Here is a 21,283-nt window from a genome sequence, read left to right as displayed (position 1 = left end):
ATTTCTTGAAAGGGAATCTTGAAATTCTCCGTCTATCAAATTCTGTGACAGGCACAGCACCCTACGTTTCTGCAACAATCCTGTTCAGATGGGAATACCCAGAGGCTTGACTGTAAGTGACGGTGTGTGTCTTTGTTATGTTAAAAAAACAATCCACACATGTTGGTATTTTTTTAGAATTCCTGTGGGAGTCCTTTGCCTATTTTAACAGTGAGAGTTGGAGTCTTCCACTGAGACTATGGCACCCTTGTGCTGGGGGTTTAGCAATGGAATACAAGGGTGAATGAATGTGCCCTTCTTTTCTGATTATTGTAGCACCATCTCTTTCTTTTGTTTCATCTATTGAGGGACACTTCCTCTGTTGTTCTCTGTACTACCACTGTTACTCTGGAGTCCAGGCATAACGTTGATAGGCAGGGCCTAGTTTCCAACTCTGGTGCTTTCATTGGGAGCCTACAGGGTGCTACCAGACTGGTGCTATTTTCCACTGGGATTCAATCACATACTAGCAGATTTTTTGCCATAAGGAAAGTGATGGGGAAAGTGTGTGGGGCAATACTTGCTTTGATATAATGTTGTCTAGCCTCCCCATAAAAAAATCAGAGTGAATAGCCAACGTCATCTCATCTACTTGCAAAGAAATCAGGACGATTGCTCAACAAGCACATTATCTGGAAATACCCACAGAGGGAATTTGTCCTAAACTAGACCATTCTTTTGCTCTACCTTGAAGGAGAGCTTTGCTGGATCAGAACCAAAGGCTCACCTAGTCCAGCAATTTTCCCACCGTGGCCAACCAGATGCCTCAATGGGAAGTTTGAGGGCAGGACTTGAGCACAACAACAGCACTCATGTGCCCCAGTACTTGGTCTTGTCTGCTTGGAGCCTCGTCAGACACCTTGCAGGTGGCTGCATACAGATACAGTGGTACCTCAGGTTACATACGCTTCAGGTTACATACGCTTCAGGTTACAGACTCCGCTAACCCAGAAATAGTGCTTCAGGTTAAGAACTTTGCTTCAGGATGAGAACAGAAATCGTGTTCCGGCGGCGTGGCAGCAGCGGGAGGCCCCATTAGCTAAAGTGGTGCTTCAGGTTAAGAACAGTTTCAGGTTAAGAACGGACCTCTGGAACGAATTAAGTACTTAACCTGAGGTACCACTGTAACGTGGTCAAGCTCAATTTTGGAGTGTTATTTACATACACAACTTGTTACACCTTGTGCCTTCATGGCAGCAATACTATTTCTGTCCTGAAACTGATGAAGCGTGGCTGTTGGAAAAGAGACTTGTCACCACGAAGTAAAATCCTCACACCTTAGGCCTAAAACAAAGAGGAAATTACCTGTATCATCCTCCTCGTGGCCTAGTTATGTGCCAGAAGTCGCCCAACAGGTCCTTTCCTCCTTGCTGTCTCCCTCCAGAAGGTCAGCATGGGGCCAGAGCTGGAGGGGAGGCAGAGAAAGTCTTTGCACCAGTGCCTAGAATCCAAGAACCTTGCAAGGCAGGCAGAAAGATACCTGCTCTTGCAGATGGGAGTTGGACCCAGCCACTTGTCTGACCATTCACACACTCTGGGCAGCCCACTGCCTGAGAAGAGAGATGTTTGAAGTTTTCCCCACAGCCACACACATGCACACCCCATTTCGTTGCAAGGTCCCACTTGCACTCCCAATAATAGGACAGTGCTTTCAAGTGTTGGGTGGGCTTCACACCAATTCTCAAGCTGCAGTCTTCGCAACAGCACCGTAAGCCAGTATTATGGTTTCCGATTTTGCAGATTAGACCGAGAGGCTGGCCTGTCCAAGGTCACTAAGTGAGTTCACGGCTGATGTGAGATTCAAACTGGGGGAACTTCCTGTTTGACTGCCTGTACACCACACCAGCTCTTAGTAGCTAAGAGCCTAAGAAGAACCTTCATGGATCAGGATGAATGTCCATCTAGGATCTCTTCCTGTTTCCCTGCAGTGGCCAACCCAACCAGATGCCCCCAGGAGACCCGCAAGCGAGGCATGGGCACTCCCTTAAGAACATAAGAACCTGCTGGATTGAGCCAACCTAGTCCAGCATCCTGTTCTCGCAGCGACCACCCAGATGCCTGTAGGCAATCCTCATGCAGGATCCGATCACAAGAGCTCTTTCCCCATCTCCTCACTCTTGCCCCTTCCCTCACAGCTGGCGTTTAGCAGCATACTGCTTCAGAACTTGTCGATTCCATTTAGCCATCACATAGCAAACAGAATCATCAGCTGTTCAGCTGTATTTAAACAAGTTGCCTGGTCTGATCATTCTTCCTGTGGCAATGTGTGTTGCCTAGCAATGACTGTACATGAGTGAGAGAGAGAGAGTGCGCGCACACACAATATAATATATGAGAAAGTGCTCTGTAGGGGCTTTGACTCTGCTGGGGAGACAAGCAGCAATCTTTTGCCGTGTTATTTTTGAATGGGCTCCTCCCATAAGTGCACAGGAAAAGCTTCCCTCTCCATGCTGCAAAGGAGTTGCAATCAGCGGGGACGGAGGGAAATGTACCTTCCCTTGATTCAAGTCTGTCTAATCAACCCCACCTACGCATAGTTTTAGCAGTGCCATTTCCTAATAGCAGCCTGCTGCCATAATTAATGGGATACCTGGTGTTCGCTTAAGTTGGAAGGATGTGCAGAACAATGGTTCAAGGTTTTGACTTAAAAATACATTGAGGGTCCACTTGGATGGAATAGGTCAAAGGAGTCGAGGAAGATGTATGTAGGTCTTCTGTTTCTCCTGTTTAGGGGCATGGCATGCTGCATTGCAGTGCACTGCTGTGATAGTCTCTAGACTGCTGCGTCTAGGTGCTTTCCCACCTGGGGAGGGCAAAATTAGCAGTTGTAGAACAATTATTGTTTCAAAAGAAGCATGTTGAGAAAGACTTAGTTTCCATTCAAGCTATCTAAGCGCATGTTGGTCTTCAGAGAATGGCAAGTCAAGGAAGGCAGCAAGGAAAGTCTAAACATCAAAATATTTCATAAGTGGGATTTGGGCTATTGCAACCAAATCCAAGGGAAGGAACTGGATTGCAAAGGATTTCCGAATAAATCTTTTTGAACACAAGGAGGACTACAAAACACTGTTAGATAGGGAATTTCCCTTTTCCCTCTGGCAGCTGCTTTTCTTGGATGCAGTGAATAATGATCAAGGATGGTGGGATGGAAATACCCAAAGACAAAGGGGAGCTCCAAAACAAATGAGATTTTAATTAACTAAACACAAAGCTGACTAGTTTTTAAGTGATGGAGGGCAGGGACTCTTGCACACACCTATTTTGAGTAGCTATCTTAGTCAACTGCCTACAGTTGCCTACAGAAAAGAGCTAGCTTTATCAGGTAAAAAATGTAACTTTCACTGATATGCCAAGGATGCAAAAGAAAGTTGTGTTATTTGATGACTGTGAACATCATCTGAATCTTTCCTCATAGCCTTAAGGCACTGTGGAGTTGCTCTGCTTCATTTGTTGTCCAACTATCAAGAAGATGACATGAACTGACCATAGAGGTTGGGATGGAACATGCCGCATGTATGGTGGTGGTGGTGAACAGGAAGCCTCTGTGGTATGCAAAACCGAAGTCATTTTTTCTAACATGCCTTGTGATGAGAAGATGTTAAGGATTCCTGCTCCGTGATTGCAGTCATGAGCTTGTTGTCTATCACATGACAGTGTATGTTTTCATTCCACAGTGTGGGAAGTGACGGAACCAGGAAGTTGGTGTTACTGTGTTCTGTGAAGTGGGACTATTGTCCTTTGCTCTTTCTCTCTTTGCTATCTGATGAGAAAGAGGAAGGAGCTAAGTCAGAATGCTCCAAGTGCATTATATGTAAATAAACATAGATTACCAAATGCTGAGCTATTGGTTCTGTTACGCAAACTGCGAATACTCTGCGGATCCCCGAGTGTGCTAATGCCTTTTGGCATCAGTCGCTGTGATGTTCGGGCAGAAGAAAGCTTTTGAAGCTCCCAAACGATCGACCAGGAGGGAGAGAACATGCCAGTCGGGCATGTGACTCTGCCAGGGTCCTACACGAGAGTAGGACGCTCCTAACAGAAATATGTTGTAAGGAGTCACAGTGGAATAATGGGGACTTTGCGTCTGTCCTGATGCACAGCAAATCATTCACAACACGCTTCACCCTTGTCAAATCTTTGCAGCCTCTGCTTGGGCAAAGTAACTATGCATCACCAGATGTTGGAGATAAGCATTTTGCACCTGGAATGGTTGCTATGCAGAGAATTTGTGAATAAATATAAGCCATGAAGCACATTCCCAAATGATTGGCTGAAGAGGGTGCCCCAGAGAGAAGAATACATCAGAAGCAGCTTTTGCGCAGGGTCCTGTGACTGAAGCAGATATTGGTCTTACAGGTATTTTAAGTCCAACTCTCAACCTATGAATATGCTTTGCAAAATATGGACATAGAAAGCTACCTTCAGAGCACAGCTAGTTCATTATTGTCTACTGTTCCTTAACGTCCACACTCTGCTCCATGAAAAACTTAAATTGTTAAGCAGTGAAACTTGTTCACTACATCAATTTGTGAAAACCTACAGGCGTGCCAAAAACTTTAAAAGAGTAGCAATTACAATTGCATTTGACAAGTGTAATAGCCAGTGTGGGGTAGTGGTTAAGAGTGGTAGACTCGTAATCTGGTGAACTGGGTTCGATTCCCTGCTCCTCCACATGCAGCTGCTGGGTGACCTTGGTCTAGTCACACTTCTCTGAAGTCTCTCAGCCTCACTCACCTCACAGAGTGTTTGTTGTGGGGGAGGAAGGGAAAGGAGAATGTTAGCCGCTTTGAGACTCCTTAGGGTAGTGATAAAGCGGGATATCAAATCCAAACTCTTCTTCTTCTTCTTCTTCTGGTGGTTTTCTAGTCTTTAGTTGTGTTGAATGGACTTCAAGAAAATCCAAAAACATAGCACAGTTCCTTTAATATTTAAATCCCTTGGTTATATAAAGTGATTGACCAATGCACATGTCACCCTAGCAACAGCTTTAGCCAAATGTAAAAGCGGGTGGGGAGTTTTCACGAGGCTCTTGAACTATTTTAGATGGGATGATACATGCTGACCTTGTTCCTTAGCTTTCTGTTCCAGGCATGAAATAGGTAAGGTACAAGACATGCAGGCTAGCTTTGTTCACTTCCATATAATGGGAAGACTTTGAACAAGAGGGTGGCAGAGAGACAATGCCCTAAGTTTAACACGTGTAATTTCACCTTTAATCTGTGTAGCAGCTTTCAACACTCTCAGTCTCTTCCTTGGAAGTACTCAAGAGTCGGCTTTTTCCAGTAAATGACCGATTTTGCTGAGTCACCGTATGTCATGACAGCACTAAATACTGGAAAATGATATGGTAGAATAGTACCAGCTCATAGACTCATGCCCTGAGAAAACTTCACCACCTAAGATGATAGTGTAGGTCAGTCCTAGTAATTCCCATGAGTCAGAATGAGTGCTCTGGAAATGTGACGTCAAATGATCACAGCCCAGATCATCACATTGCTAGGTTGCTATTCTTGCTGTGACTATCAAATAATAATAACAATAAAAACCAAATTCCTGTATATATTTTAGCACAATACCTTCAATATATCCAGGCTGTGTTACTTATCCTTCTTACAACTTTTCAATAATTTCAGCAAGTTCTTTCCGGTAAAATAGATTTCTTAACAAAAATCCATCACGTAGGGGAATTACCTTCTTTTGATGGTTTGGTGATGTTTTCGATATTAGTGATTGTATCTGGTTACATGCTGCTTTGGGGGCCCTTGAGCTGAAAAGTGGCTTATAAATTATAGTACAAATAATATAATTTTTTGTGGCATTTCTGAGATACCTACAAACATACATCCATTTTAGTGTACCAATATAACTGTCATGGCTCCGTGCCACCTTAAGAGATGAAATTAGGTTACAGTGCTGAGAATGCTCTGCTAGAGATCTCTAATAACCCCCCCCCCCCAAGCTACAGTTTAGCACTCTTGGACAGGGGAAGCGAGAAATGACTACCAAGCCAATATTAAGTTTGTGATGTCCACAAATCTATCTAAGAACAGCAGCTTCTAAGTCATCTATTGACAATGGGACAATGCTGTGGTCTAAACCACTGAGACTCTTGGGCTTGCTGATCGGAAGGACAGCGGTTCGAATCCCCGCAACGGGCTGAGCTCCTGTTGCTTTGTCCCAGCTCTTGCCAACCTAGCAGTTTGAAAACATGCCAGTGCAAGTAGATAAATAGGTATCGCTGCAGTGGGAAGGTGAACGGTGTTTCTGTGTGCTCTGGCACTTGTCACAGTCCTCCATGCGCCAGTAGCGGTTTAGTCATGCTGGTCACATGACCTGGGAAGCTGTCTGCGGGCAAACGCCGGCACCCTCAGCCTGAAAGCGAGATGAGCGCTGCAACCCCATAGTTGCCTTTGACTGGACTTAACCATCCAGGGGTCCTTTACCTTTACCACTGACAATGACCATTTCTGAGTTGTGAAAGAGCCCAGGCATTTACTCGTGTCTTTCTATGGTTGTTTTTAACATTGACTGACGGTTGAGGCACAACCCACAAGTGATCCATTGCACACCAAAGTGAAGCAGAACCATAGAATCCATGCTGCAGCCACATACAGGGGCCACCACCCTGAGGACTCCGTGACATCCAGATAGGAGTCAGCTGTGGGCTGTCCTGGTACCAACACCATTCCTGGTTTTCTCTTTGAAGCTTGAGTGACAACAGGGAGAGCACATTTGCTTGGCTGCTGTGCTTGCAGGCACTATTTGGAAGCTGACGGGGCAACAGAAGAGTTTCTTCTGGCTTTGAACTAGGACAGTTTTAGCCTAGGACAATCTCTGAAGGGCGCAGATTGTCTCAGGCTGTACTTTTATCATTGCCGTGGGTTAGGTAGATTCTTGCCTAGCTTTCTATTCTGTCACATTTCTAGATTTATCCAATCTTGCAGTTTTTAAAAACGGAGCGAGTTTGAAGCCTGGGTGTTTATAGAGGTCAGCTGGCTCATAATTTCTGCTTAGGTTTTACTTGCAGCATGCAAAGAACCAGTTGCAATGTACTTAATAGTCTTCTGCTGGTGGTTGTGGTTGCTATAAAATGAAAGCTGGTATACAGATGCATTGGTTTCCTTCATGCCATCACAAATAGCCGACTGAATTGTTGAGAAAATACCTTGATCTCCCTGATGGTCCGCTATACCTAAACAGCTCACCACACAGCTACTATGTGAAGCAATTTGAAGCCACCTCTGTGTAGTAGCTATACAATGCATACTGTTGATGAATGAGTATGTAGAGATGGTCTAGCCATCGCACTCGGCTCCCCATTTTGAGTGCCCCATCCTCCACCTCTATTCTTCAGAATAATTCAGTCACATGAATCCTGCCCATCTTGTCATGAGTTTCCCTTTATCCACTAGCAGCCACATGTGGGCAGGACTCACCTAATACGTTTAAATGATGGGTGAGCTGGTGTGGTAAAGGTGAGCCAATGTAATGGTGCATTTAGAGTGTTGGACTAGGAGCAGAGAGACCCAACTTTGTATCCCCACTGAGTGTTCAGTTCCTGCCATGCAGCTCAAAACCCTGCCTTACAGGGAGCTGCCCAGCAAATCAAGGATGAGGACTTTCAGATGTGCAGGGGAGCTGTCCAGCCATGAGTTAGATTGAGCACAGCAAGACAGATGTTGCTTCAACACTGGCTAGGCTTTAGCTTAGCAGCTTTATAGTCTGTACTGCTGCCCCACCAATTCCTCGTTTGTCATCAGAATCCCCTGGAAGGCCCTGAAACTGGGTGTTGCGGAGGTGAGCACAGAGCAGGGCCAGGCATGGATCTGCTGGATCCTATGTTGACCCATTCCCCTGAACAGATGTCTATTCCAGCTCTTCAGATGTGCAAGTGTGAACCTGATGCAGTGTGATGGCCCGGGATTCGGACTCGGATGCTGGACCTGAGGGATCCCAGCCTGCACAGGATTCCTCGCCTCCAGAACCAGCTGAGGGCATGAGCCTGAAGGGTCCTCACCTGTGCTGGATCCAGAACCAGCTGGGGCATGAGCCTGAAGGGTCCTCACCTGTGCTGGATCCTCAGGTGCAGGCATCAGCTGGGTCTGCTCCGGCTCCTGAGGTGGTGGAGGACCCATTGCCTGCAGGTGCTCCACTCTCAGCCGTCAGAGGAAGCTGAGGTTGCCTCTAGGTCCGGTAACCCTCCAGCCTCTCCTGAACTGCAGAGGCTCACGGCAGAGAGGTGGAGGGAAATAAGTTCCCGCAGGAGGAGTGCTCACCTCTAGGCCAGGAGAGGCAAGTCACAGAGGATCAGGGCCACCCTATGACTTGGGGCAGATAAAAGCCGGCCAGCCCCAGTCCCAAATTGCGGGAGCAACATTGTTGGTTGCTAGTTCCTGCCTGAACCCTGTCCTGCTTTCCTGCCTGAGCTCCTGACCTGTCCTGGCTCCCTGCTTGCAAGCCTGTTCCTGACTTCACCCGACACCCTGCCCTGCACCCAGCTTCAGCTTCTACAGACTGCCTCCACGTTGCACCTTTGACCACGGACTGGACTTGGGCCTTGCCTCTCAGGTAACCCACAGGACCAGCACATGCAGCAATAAAACAGAATGAAATATAACACACACAAGCACTCCGCAGCCACTACCACCAGTTTTCTATCCTGGCTATTGTGAGTGCCCATTGCTCCCCAGTCACAGAGTTTGGATTTCTCTACCCAACCAAATATTTGCCCTGGTTCTGCCCGGCCCAGAAATGGTTATAAGTGCAAGCAGTTTCATAAAGGTCTTTACAGATTGGCTTGGCCCCGTGATCAATACAAAGCAGGGGAAGACGGCACAACTTCTGAACATCTTTTATACATCCCTAGCAATGCTTAGAGTTTGCTGAACCTGTAAGAGTGAGATGGATTCAACCTGGTTAGCTCTGAACAGAAAGTGGAGGAAGCAGGCAGGCAGCTGCTGGTCAGATCTCATACAGCGTTTTGCTCCAGATGGATGCGTCTGAACAGTGAGACAAAAGAGGAGAGGCTGCCAGCAGTGCAGGGGAACCCCGGGGCAAAATCAAGCAGGTTGACTGGCTAGTTTCGTTCCCTTCCTGTACCGGATTTCTGCTCCAGTGAACAAGCTTTTCCACTGAGAAAGCCGGCAGCAAGTGCCCTTTTGTACATCGGACTATGGCTGAGATATCAAAGCAGGAGTCCCCATTCTGCACAAGTGGGGGTGGCCATTCAAAAATAAATTGCACCAGTTATGCAAATCAACACAATTTATGCAAATCCATTTTCCCATCCCATATCTTGTGTGTGGGAGACTTCAGGTCACCTGCCCTCCACGGAAACCTGATAGACATGTTAGCCTCTTGAAGTGTATAGTGTGAAAGTGACTGAGGCTGAGGTGTTTCATTCCCACCTGGCAGGTTTTTTGTGTGCTTTTTCTTGCAATATGAATGTAGGAACAGCCATCATAGATCAGAACAAAAGCCTCTCTAGTCCAGCATCCTGCCTGCCAGATTCTTCTAGAAAGCACACAAACAGGGCATGGAGGCAACCAGTAAGTCTCTTGCTGTTGCTACTCTTGCCCATAGCAAATGATACCAAGCCGTAAACCACAACTCAACCTGGAGGTTAATTGGATTTATCTTGGCTTGTACCCACTGATCCTCCATTAACCTGTCCAGTCCTCTGTCGGAATTCATCACATACTTGGAACAGGCCACCAAGCGCTATGACTTGCATAGCAAAGTTTTTGCAAAAGCCCTCTGAAAAAAACAATCAGTCTTAATCAACTGCCCTTTGTTCTTTCAGCTTCTCTCGAAATTCCAATAGTAAGAGCCTGCGGGAAACAATTCTGAACTAGATGGGCCTTTGGCCTGATCCAGCACACTTCATTTTCATTCTTATTTTCCACCTCAAACTTCATTTTAAAATTGCTTTGATGATGGTGGTGGTGGTGGTGGTGCTTTAGCTAGAATCCCATGACTGGGCAAAATGCCCCTGGTAAATTTTGCTAGCGCTACCTGTTACCAATACACCTGCAGAAGTCATGCAACATCATTTTCCAATCCCGTCACAGGTTTGTGGTGATTGCACAAGCACTTCGTTGCCGTAATTGTGCAGGATTTGGCAAAGCTCAGTAGGAAAGTGCCCCAGGTTCAAGCCTCAAAATTTCCAGTTCACTTATTTATTTACAGAGTGAGTGAATCAAGTAGCATGTGATGGGAAACACCTCTGTCTGCATTCCTAGAAAGTCACCGTAGTATAGACAAGGTGGACCGGTGGTCTGAATCGTTATAAGGCCTCTGTCATCGTTCCTCTAAAAATGAATATGCATGTCTCCAAGGCCCACAGCCAACTGCACTCCTTTAGTACTTCTGGAACACAAGTCTTTGCAGACGACGCGTCTCTTTTTAGTTGCCAAAGACATGAACCTTTGGCAAAAAAAGGATTGCATGGTGAAACATGAAGAAGACCTTAATCAGGAAATGAAAAGCACAGACCTGGAACCCATGCCAGCAAGAACAGAAGAAGGCATCCTTCTGCCAAAGACCCATCTAGTCTAGCATCCTATCCTGTTCTCACTGTGGCCAACTGGATGCCCATGGGAAGCCCAAAGGCAGCACTGGAGCGCAACAGCATCCTCTGCACCTGTGAATCCCAGAAGCTGGTCTTCAGAGGCAGTGGGGGTAGAATAGAGCCATGGTGGCTAGTAGCCAAGGAGAGCCTTATCCTCCGTGGACTTCTCTGAACCTCTTTTAATGTCATCCAAGCTGGTGGCCGACAGTATCTCTTGCATGACGGCAGTGGCGTAGCGTGGGGGGTGCAGGGGGGGCCGGCTGCACCGGTCGCAACATCTGCGGGTTAGGGGGCGCAAATTCATGGGTTAGGGGGCGCAAATCCACGGGTTAGGGGGCGCAAATCCACGGGTTAGGGGGCGCAAATCACTTGCCTTGCCCCGGGTGCTGACAACCCACGCTACGCCACTGCAGGACGGAATTCCATGGTTTAACTGCACACTGAGTGAAGAAGCACATAGTGTTTTGACTCCTGCCCCGATGTTGCTACATTTCACCAGTGGAGAAATCAAGAAAAATGGAGCACAAGAGCAATTCCACTGATGCACAAGCTTTTTTTACGAGTAGCAAAGCTTTAGACCACTGCCATGATTTTAAAACTTGCCTGATCTACCTGAGGATTCCTTTTCCTCTTGAGGTAAAGCTGTGCCAGCTCTTGCTCTTAAACAACAGCAAAAATAACAGCAGCCACCAACCAACTCTTTCTAATAGCCAGCTAATCAATTTGAGTTACTGTACACATTAGTAATGCCTGTCTAATTCTAGTTCAAATTAGGTTTTGGCAGAGAGTGAAGTACAAGACATCCTGTCTTCCTGGAGTGGGGCTTGGATTTACAGCTCCCTGAGGAACGTCGCAAGAGGAAATCCCGTCTCGGCGCGTGCATGCATACACCTTTCCAGTTTGCCTCTTCCGCCTTCTCAAAATAAACCCAACCTTGACTGGATACATTAAGTCTTCTATTGAGGAAAAGGCTTCTAAGCAGGCATTTTTGTGGTGAACTTTACCCCCTTTGAAATGCAGCAGATTTGTATCTCTGGGAATGCTGAGAACTTCGGAACTGTTGATGAGGCTCGAAAGGGCCGCAGGCAAGTGAGGTGGGGCTGGGATCAGGCTCTGGGTCAGATGAGGCAAATTGCACAGCCGCTTTGGATGCGAGGTCTTCACGAGGCCTGATTTGCCCCAAGTGGCTTGTGGGTTTCGCTGACAGCAGCCTAGAGAGACCCCTTGATCAGCAAAGCCTAATCTGCCTTGTTTGCAGGACTCAAGGTCTGAAAAATGCATGGTAGGCAATCATGATCTGAGATAAACACACATGTACCTGGATGCCATATTACACAGCCCTACTCAGCCTCCTTTGCTCACCTCCTAGCAGCAGTGAACAACGGGTTCCATCCTCAGCAAGAAGAAGTGACCTAGTGGAGCAATATGTATTCCTGCATGCGTTGTAGCTGTTTAAAACACTTTCGTGTGTGTGTGTGTGTGTGTGTGTGTGTGTGTTAAAGCAAGTGTCTTACTTCCCATGTAAGCAGAAAGAAAGAAGAGTGATGAACTGTACTAGACTAGGCAACACCTTTTTAATCATAAGACACTTTTTTTTGCACATAGGGGTTTAGTGACACTTGAGTCTTGGTGTAACTATTCTCTATGCAAGCACTGCTCCAGGAAGACAGGATATCTCTAGGTTCTCCTGTTCTCTCTGTTGGATAAAAGGAGTAGGTGGACATAAGTATCTGGGAGGGAGGGGGGGGAGTGTTATATACAGTGGTACCTCAGGTTAAGTACTTAATTTGTTCCTGAGCTCCGTTCCTAACCTGAAACTGTTCTTAACCTGAAGCACCACTTTAGCTAATGGGGCCTTCTGCTGCTGCCGGAGCACGATTTCTGTTCTTATCCTGAAGCAAAGTTCTTAACCTGAAGCACTATTTCTGGTTTAGCGGAGTGTGTAACCTGAAGCATATGTAACCTGAAGCGTATGTAACCTGAGGTACCACTGTATAATGAAATCTGTTAATGGTATATGTTTCTAAATGTGTTTTAAATCACCTGGAGACCTTTGGGTAGCAAGCAACTCACAAGTCTGAGAAGAAGAAGAAGAAGAAGAAGAAGAAGAAGAAGAAGAAGAAGAAGAAGAAGAAGAAGAAGAAGGAGGAGGAGGAGGAGGAGGAGGAGGCGGCTTTGGTTCAGGCTGTTCTTGATGACCTGCCCCCGATGAAGTCTCTCTTAACTGACCAGCTGTGGCTACAAATCCTTTCCACTTATACAGCTGCAGCATTACAAAGGGAGTCACTTTAGGGGAGCTGCAAGCCAGGAACTCTTTCCAAACTTGCTGCAAGCATGTTTATTGGTCGATAACTGTTAAGCAAAGCATTGATAGCTGTGGCAAACCCACTAGCACTGTTGAAAAAGCCTCCACCTTGGGGCTTGTTTACATGAAACCTTGCCTAGCCATTTGCTTCAGCCTGAGGCTTGACTTGACCGCTCCAGGCTCTCTTGCCGTTCAGCCTTCGCAAATCATGTACTTATTATAGCCTATTAAGGAAACAAAATTGATTGAATTGTTTCCTGGAAAACTCCCTTCCCCTGTCCCGTCCCCCTTGCTACGTGACATTAAAACATGACCAAGAAGAAAGGGGGGAGGACTTGCGTCCGCCCCTCCCCTTAATCGCATCTAAAAACATACGGTGTGCAAAGTCCGAGAAAAGCCTCGCGAAAAGCTTGCAGATTATAGCTCTCGCTGGAGCAACATTGAGAGGCACAATAGTGAAGGTTTATTGCTGGCACGTTTAACAAAGGGGGGATTAAGGATGGACATTTTGAAAAAAGTCGACACAGGCAGGGAACCACCTGCCTGAGAGCTGGGGAAAATAAATTGCTGCCAAAAGGACAGGTAACCATGGAGCTACTCAGCCCGGTCTCATAGCCAGCAGCTTTTGCCACAGGATTGCACATGTTTGCCTTGCCACAGTAAAGCGAGAGGACCAGCTACAGTGTGAAGGTGCTGATGTCTGCATTAGCGCTGCTCGTTGCAAAGGCTTACACACACTTGCCATAGTAAATGGAGAGGATGAACTGCAGTTTTTATATAAGTTGATATCTGCATCAATATTGCTTGTTGCATCTGTCTTCTCATTGTTCCCTGCACTCCATTCATCCCCATTTACTAGAGACAGTTCCTTTTCTTCTGGGGGGAATTCCAGATAAATCATTCCTCCCCACCCCACTCCCAGTTTTTGCCTCTGGAGAAGTCCTGTTCAATTATTGTGAGGGCAAATTGTGAGGAGTGCTCCTCTTTGGGTTTCAGCTCTCTCCCCAGGTTCCTCTAGAACAAATCCTCTGAGTGGACAGATACATATTGCATTTAATGCCCAGATATGTATCCTCGCATGCACAAACATTAAGGCGCTATGTAACTCTCACACAGCATTTCACAATTTGACCTGCTGATAGTAGATGGTTGGGTTTTTTCTTCTAGCTCATCTTTAAGCCAGTGGTTCTCAAACTTTTTTCTCTGGTCTACAAATTCAGAATAAACATTTGCTTTGTGCCACACCAATTTTTTTATTGGCAAGAAATACATTGGCAAACACAACTAGGATTGTCCTCCATTTCACTTGATGTTCTTGCTTTCATTTTGAAAAGGTGTCTATCCATAGTCTGCACATTTTTTATATATTATGCAATCCTATACTATACTATGGGACGCGGGTGGCGCCGTGGGTTAAACCACTATGCTGCTTGGACTTGCCGATTGGAAGGTCGGCGGTTCAAATTCCCGCGACGGGGTGAGCTCCCGTTGCTCGGTCCCTGCTCCTGCCAACCTAGCAGTTCGAAAGCATGTCAAAGTACAAGCAGATAAATAGGTACCGCTCCGGCGGGAAGGTAAATGGCGTTTCCGTGCGCTGCTCTGGTTTCTCCAGAAGCGGCTTAGTCATGCTGGCCACATGACCTGGAAAAACTGTCTGTGGAAGTGGACAAACGCCAGCTCCCTCAGCCAGTAAAGTGAGATGAGTGCCACAACCCCAGAGTCGTTCGCAACTGGACTTAATTGTCAGGGGTCCCTTTACCTTTTTATACTATACTATACTATACTATACTATACTATACTATACTATACTATACTGAAATGTTTAAATGTTTCCTTGATTGTCCTTGAATCTTCCCCCCACAGTTTCCATCCTCTCCTGCCACACCAATGTGGTGTGTCACACCCTTTGAGAACCACTTTTTTAACCTAAAGAACAAACACCTGCTTTCCTTTTAAAGTCCCTGCAGAGTAAATGAATGCAGGAGTCAAAGCAGAGCAGCCTTTGCCAACCTGGTGCCCTCCGAGTGTTTTGGTCTACCAGTCCCGTCAGTCCCACTTGGAATCCATGCACAAACAGCTATGCCCATGCCCGCACACGTGCACACTCACAGACATGTGACACGGTGATGCAGCTGTACAACCTGTGTAGGAGGAAGTCTGTGTCTGCGCCTCAAAGCAGGACATGCCTGAAGCTCCACACACTAGGCGGGGGAGGGGAGAATACATTAATTATCCAGCTGTGATTAGATTACTAGAAAGCAGAGGAAATGGGGCTAGCCGCATGTCCATGTATCTGGTATGAAACACTTAATTCAATCAGGGTTTATTAAGCAACGCAGAGGGTGTGGCTGGAAGAGAGGAAGAACAGGCCAGATATGAAAACGGGGTGTGTGCCCACAACACTGTCCCATGTAAAAAATAAAAAAACAGACGTGTTTTTTAAGAGCACTGCTGACTTCTCAAACGTTCGTCTAGAGTCTAGACCCTATATGCTGCTGGAAAAGTATGGGCGCTTTAAAGTTAACTTTCAGGTCAGCTGTCCCAACAGCCTAAGCCAGGCAAACTCCAGCCCTCCAGATGTTTGGGACTACAATTCCCATCACCCCTGGCTAACAGGACCAGTGGTCAGGGATGATGGGAATTGTAGTCCCAAACATCTGGAGGGCTGGAGTTTGCCTATGCCTGGCGTACGTCCTTCTGTCCCTGCTGTTTGCTAAAAAGGCGAGAAGGGGGAGCAGCCATAAGCAGCAGGTTAGCAACGCCTTTTTAAGTGCCAAGTCCTAGTGAAGCAGAGCAGAATGCAGGGTTGGGGACGGGGGCAGACTTGACCAGCAGTCTAGGGTGGAGGGAGGGAGCAAGCAAGCAAGCGGGGAAACAGACAGGCAGGATTCAGTGTGGAACAGGAATCCCCTCCCCGAAGGCCTGGCTTTCAGGACCACAGACAGAGCCCGGGAGCCGATGACTTGCTAAGACAAGAACAGCATTCTCAACTGAGCCCTTTTATACTCCCTGGCCCAGATGGAGGCTGGTGTGTTAGGAAGAATGGAGCAATGCCCCGGCAACCTCATTCTGACCCCAGCCAGCTTCCCACTTGCTGCCCTCCTTATTCACAACTAGTCCAGGAGGTGGCACTGCTTTTTGACTTCCTTCTCCTTAAAACTCAACAGGGAGGCTGGCAGATAGAACTGGTTGGCTCTGCCTGTCCCGAATGTCAGTCACCCTGCCAGTGGACACCACCCATCACTGCCTGGTGCAGACTACAATCCCTCTTGCTTTCTGCTTCTTGAAGAGCCTTGATGGCGCGACCCTCTAGCTTGGAGCCTGCCACTCTTGCCACATCTCCAAGATCTTATGCCTCGGAGGATCACAGGGTGGAGTACAAATCCCTTGGGAGTGTGGAAGCTGCCTTCTCAGTGCAACCAGGCTTGGGAGTTGCAGTCTCTATAGGCATAGGAGGTTCCTGATGGTTGGAATTGGGCTCAGCAGTGGGGTTTGAGCCCTGCGCCTCCTCAGTCAGCACCACTGATGCCCCACACCTTTGGGTCCATGCTCAAGTTCATGCTGGATGTCAAGGTCATGGCACAAAGCTAATGTACAATCCATACCCGACCCTAGCATGGTGCTATATGCAAAATACACTCTGTTCTTTCTCATCTCATTCTCCCTTCCCTTCATTCTCATTCTTTCTCGGGACCTTGCAGTATGCCCTCAAGACCTAGCATCACTGTCAAATTCCATCTGCAACAGAATTTATAGAACAAACATTTGGGGTTCCTCTTAAGACAAATGGTGCCACAATTGCGCTATGGTGGCGCTATGGGACACGGGTGGTGCTGTGGGTTAAACCACAGAGCCTAGGACTTGCCGATCAGAAGGTCGGTGGTTCGAATCCCTGCAACAGGGTGAGCTCCCATTGCTCAGTCCCTGCTCCTGCCAACCTAGCAGTTCGAAAGCACGTCAAAGTGCAAGTAGATAAATAGGTACTGCTCTGGCAGGAAGGTAAACGACATTTCCGTGCGCTGCTCTGGTTCACCAGAAGCGGCTTAGTCATGCTGGCCACATAACCCAGAAGCTGTCTGCGGACGCACGCCGGCTCCCTCGGTCAGTAAAGCGAGATGAGCACTGCAACCCCAGAGTCGTCCGCGACTGAACCTAATGGTCAGGGGTCCCTTTACCCTTTACCTTTACCTAAGACAAACAAACTTGCCAGGATGCACCGTTGCTCTAATCAGGTCAGTGTTGCCTATCTGTGTGATGCTCTGCGACGGTGAGCAAAATATCCTTGCAGAAGGCTACAAAACTTACAGTGCACCGTGGAATAGCGATACATGAAAACACCTGGGAGGGGGTGTAATTCAAACGAGCAGGGTGTTAATTAGCAGCACTTCAAGATCCGAAAGCTGTGACTCTGACCTATGAAAAAAGAATTTCACAACAGAATTCCCCTCATTTCCATTTCACACATCCTCCCTAAAAACCTTCTGAAAGCAGCTTGAGCATTAGGAGTTTGCATAAAATGTAATAAATATAGAAATAGTTGCTGCACTATCAATCATACATAACTATCTGTTGCTATGACAGTGTTGAAAAAGAAAGTTTAATTTTAAGTTTGTGGCACCAGTGTCTGAAAAATCTGTAACCTTTGAACCTTAATTTTCACTGCCTTTCTTTTAATGGAAAAATTCTATGTCTTCATCCCTTCCTTGATTCTGCGTGAGTCTCCACATGTAGCCAAGCCAGTTTCAAATTCTGGCCATTTTTAATTCAAATAAAAATTTAAATAATTAACTTCTAAAGCAATCTTCCTTGGGAAAGCCTTTATGCCATAAAGTTTAGGCACACGTCACCATGTTGCTACGATGGTGTGATTTTAAATGGTTTTTTATGTGAGTTGAGTTTGTATTTTTGCTTTTATGCTATGGACACGATCCAATTCATAGTTCAACTGATTTACCCTGGAGGAGATCTAAGTATGTGCTCTAATTCAAACGAATGAAATTTCAAAGCTTTGGCATGCCATTAGAGGCTTGGGGTTCTTTGGGGGGGGGGAATACAGATTTTTAAATGAAAGCATATGATAAAAATAAGAATCTCTCCCAAAGCCTGCAAAATATTTCCAGATATCTTTTTCATGGTCACTCATCACTAAATATAACACAGACATATGCATACACATATTTATATTTCCCACAAGGTTATGCAGCAAATTATACACTGTAAAGCTGTAATTCTTTACACACCTACCAGGGAGTCAACAGTTCTTACTGCTGGGTAGACATGCGTAGGATTGCACACAATTCTCCCCAATTGGTACTGCTTTTAGTTTTGCTAGACCTGCCTATCAAATGAAGGAGATGGGGTGGTGATGAGTTACTGTCTATTGGAGTGCATTAAACAATTAAGGCAACAAACATTACTAAATTACTAAAGGAAATTCATCACCTTTCCTTTTATTACCTTGCATTAAGATTCTTTTCTCCCAGATGGATTTTTAACAGTTGTGCTATTTCAAAAGATGAGATAGCCCCCATTAACAGCTTCCCAGTGCAACAGGGCTGCTTTTAAATAACACCACCATTGTTGCACACCAATCATGTTCTTTCTTTTTCCCTTTTCTTGTTAGCAGCAGGGCTCCCAGCTAGATAAATGAATGAGCAAAGTTATCAGGTGGGATTGAGAGATTGTGTAACCCCTTCAGCAGTGACATAGTAGCGTATGAAGATGCTGAGTTTGACAGGTGACGATGATGATGAAGTGGAGCTGAAATCTGAGAGAGGGGGCAAAAACGACAAATCTGTATTTCTAAACATTCTGTTTTTATTATTATAGAAAATAAGAACTGAGATTGCAGTTTTTAAATTTGTGCTTTAAGGTGTACATGCAGTGAACTCTCTTCTCCAGGCTGGGCTGGGAAGAGGGAAAAGGCTCACCCCTATGGCCAGCTTGGTAAAGGTAAAGGGACCCCTGACCATTAGGTCCAGTCATGACCGACTCTGGGGTTGCAGCACTCATCTTGCTTTATTGGCCGAGGGAGACGGCGTCATGTGATCAGCATGACTAAGCCACTTCTGGCGAACCAGAGCAGCGCACAGAAATGCCGTTTACCTTCCTGCCGGAGCGGTACCTATTTATCTACTTGCACTTTGACGTGCTTTCAAACTGCTAGGCTGGCAGGAGCAGGGTCCGAGCAACGGGAGCTCACCCTGTTGTGGGGATTCGAACCGCCGACCTTCTGATTGGCGAGTCCTAGGCTCTGTGGTTTAACCCACGGTGGTTACCAAACTTAGACAGCTTTCATGGGGGTTAGACATAAATGGAGGACGAGGCTATCAACAGCAACTAATAATTGTGGCTGGCTGAATATTGCCTCCAGGATTATAGGTATCAGTCACTGTTCCTGGGCAGGAGAGAGGGCCACTGTCCTGATATCCTGCTTGTGGGCCTCCCCAAGGCACTTGGCTCGCCAGCCTCTGAATAACAGGATTCTGGACTAGATTTTTTTTTTTTTTACGATACGATAATCTTTATTGTCATTGTCCCATACAGAACAACAAAATTGAAAAATCTACATAAGACATTCAAAAACCAACAAGCCTGCTACCCCAGCTATCCCAACCTGATTAGCCCCCTAAAAATTCTGATGCCCCATTTTTAAATACAATATACTCCCATAGAGACTTCTTAAAGGTAAAGGTAAAGGGACCCCTGACTATTAGGTCCAGTCATGACCGACTTCGGGGTTGCGGCGCTCATCTCGCTTTACTGGCCGAGGGATGTGGCCAGCATGACTAAGCCGCTTCTGGCGAACCAGAGCAGTGCACGGAAACGCCGTTTACCTTCCTGCCAGAGTGGTACCTATTTATCTACTTGCACTTTGACGTGCTTTTGAACTGCTAGGTTGGCAGGAGCAGGGACCGAGCAACAGGAGCTCACCCCGTCACGGGGATTCGAACCGCCGACCTTCTGATTGGCAAGCCCTAGGCTCTGTGGTTTAACCCACAACACCACCCGCATCCCATAGAGACTCCTTACCCTGCATTTAAAACCAAAATAGCATTTGGATAGAAACTGTTTCTCAGGTGGCTAGTCCTAGTCTTTATAACCCTGTACCTTCTTCCAGAAGGCAGAAGCTGAAAGAAATCGTTTCCGGGGTGCGCACTACCCTGCACTATCTCTGCAGCTTTCTTATGGCACCTGGAAGCATAGATTTGATCCAAGGTGGGAAGAGTGCACCCAGTTATTCTCTCCGCAGTCTTTACAACCCTGGACAGCATTGTTTTTCCCCTGACCGTGCAGCTCCCAAACCACACACACAGACCATAAGTTAATACACTCTCAACAGTACAATGGTAAAATGCCATCAACAGGTCTTTTGAGAGATTGTTTTTCCAGAGGATTCTCAGAATATGCTTTGCTTATGGTCTTTGTCTGTCCTTATGGCTGGCTTTCAGTAGTACAGAAAGCCAGACCCATCTCCCTAAAGGAGCAAAGCAAAGCAAAGTCTCCATTAGGCTCTTAGCAGTTGGTCCCTTACCTTTCCCTCCCCGACCTGTCCACAGTGATCCATGCGACGGTCACCTCCAGGCTTGACTACTGTAATTCGCTCTATGCGGGGCTGCTCTTGAAGCTGTCCCAGAAACTCCAGCGGGTGCAGAATGCTGCAGCGAGGCTCCTCACGGGGTCTCTGCCATGGGAACATATTCACCCAGTGCTTTTCCAGCTGCACTGGCTCCCGGTGGAGTACAGGGTCAGATTTAAGGTGCTGGTTTTGACCTTTAAAGCCCTTCACGGCCTAGGGCCCTCGTAGCTACGGGACTGCCTCTCCCGGTATGCCCCACGGAGAGCCTCAAGGTCCATAAATAGCAACACCCTAGTGGTCCCGGGCCCTAAGGAAGTTAGATTAGCTTCAACCAGAGCCAGGGCCTTTTCAACACTGGCTCCGGCCTGGTGGGACGCCCTGCCCTATTGAGACCAGGGCCCTGGAGGATCTGATTTCTTTCCGCAGGGCCTGTAAGACGGAGTTGTTCTGCCTGGCCTTTGGCTTGGAGCCAATTTGATTCCCTCCCCCACTTTCTTTTTCCTTTCTCCTCCTGTGATGAGGCTGCATTTTAGTATTTTAATATTTCAATATTTTAATGTTCTATTTTAATCTTGTTTTTAAGTTGTATTCATTCAACTTGTTTTTATTATTGCTTGTTAGCTGCCCTAAGCCTTGCCTTGGCTAGGCAGGGTGGGGTATAAATAAAAATTATTATTATTATTATTATTATTATTATTATTATTATCCTTTGACTCGTGTTTTTCTGATCCAAGCTCTTCTCATAAACATAGGTAGAATCTGGAGCACACAAGCAAAAGCTGGGAAACCG

The 21,283-nt window shown here is 46.6% G+C and overlaps 1 long non-coding RNA gene across 1 annotated transcript; it reads left to right on the top strand.

The window, feature by feature from the left end:
* LOC310689582 lies at positions 1-2,270 on the top strand. The gene is made up of 2 exons (XR_014517525.1): positions 1-112; positions 1,780-2,270. It is a non-coding gene; the product is annotated as an uncharacterized lncRNA (long non-coding RNA).
* Positions 2,271-21,283: the final 19,013 nt, after the last annotated feature.

This window comes from Podarcis liolepis (assembly GCF_965112155.1).
Source record: "Podarcis liolepis genome assembly, chromosome: 12".
Lineage (NCBI taxonomy): Eukaryota > Metazoa > Chordata > Lepidosauria > Squamata > Lacertidae > Podarcis > Podarcis liolepis.
The sequence above is the reverse complement of the archived record's forward strand: the minus strand, read 5'-3'. Positions and strand labels throughout refer to the sequence as shown.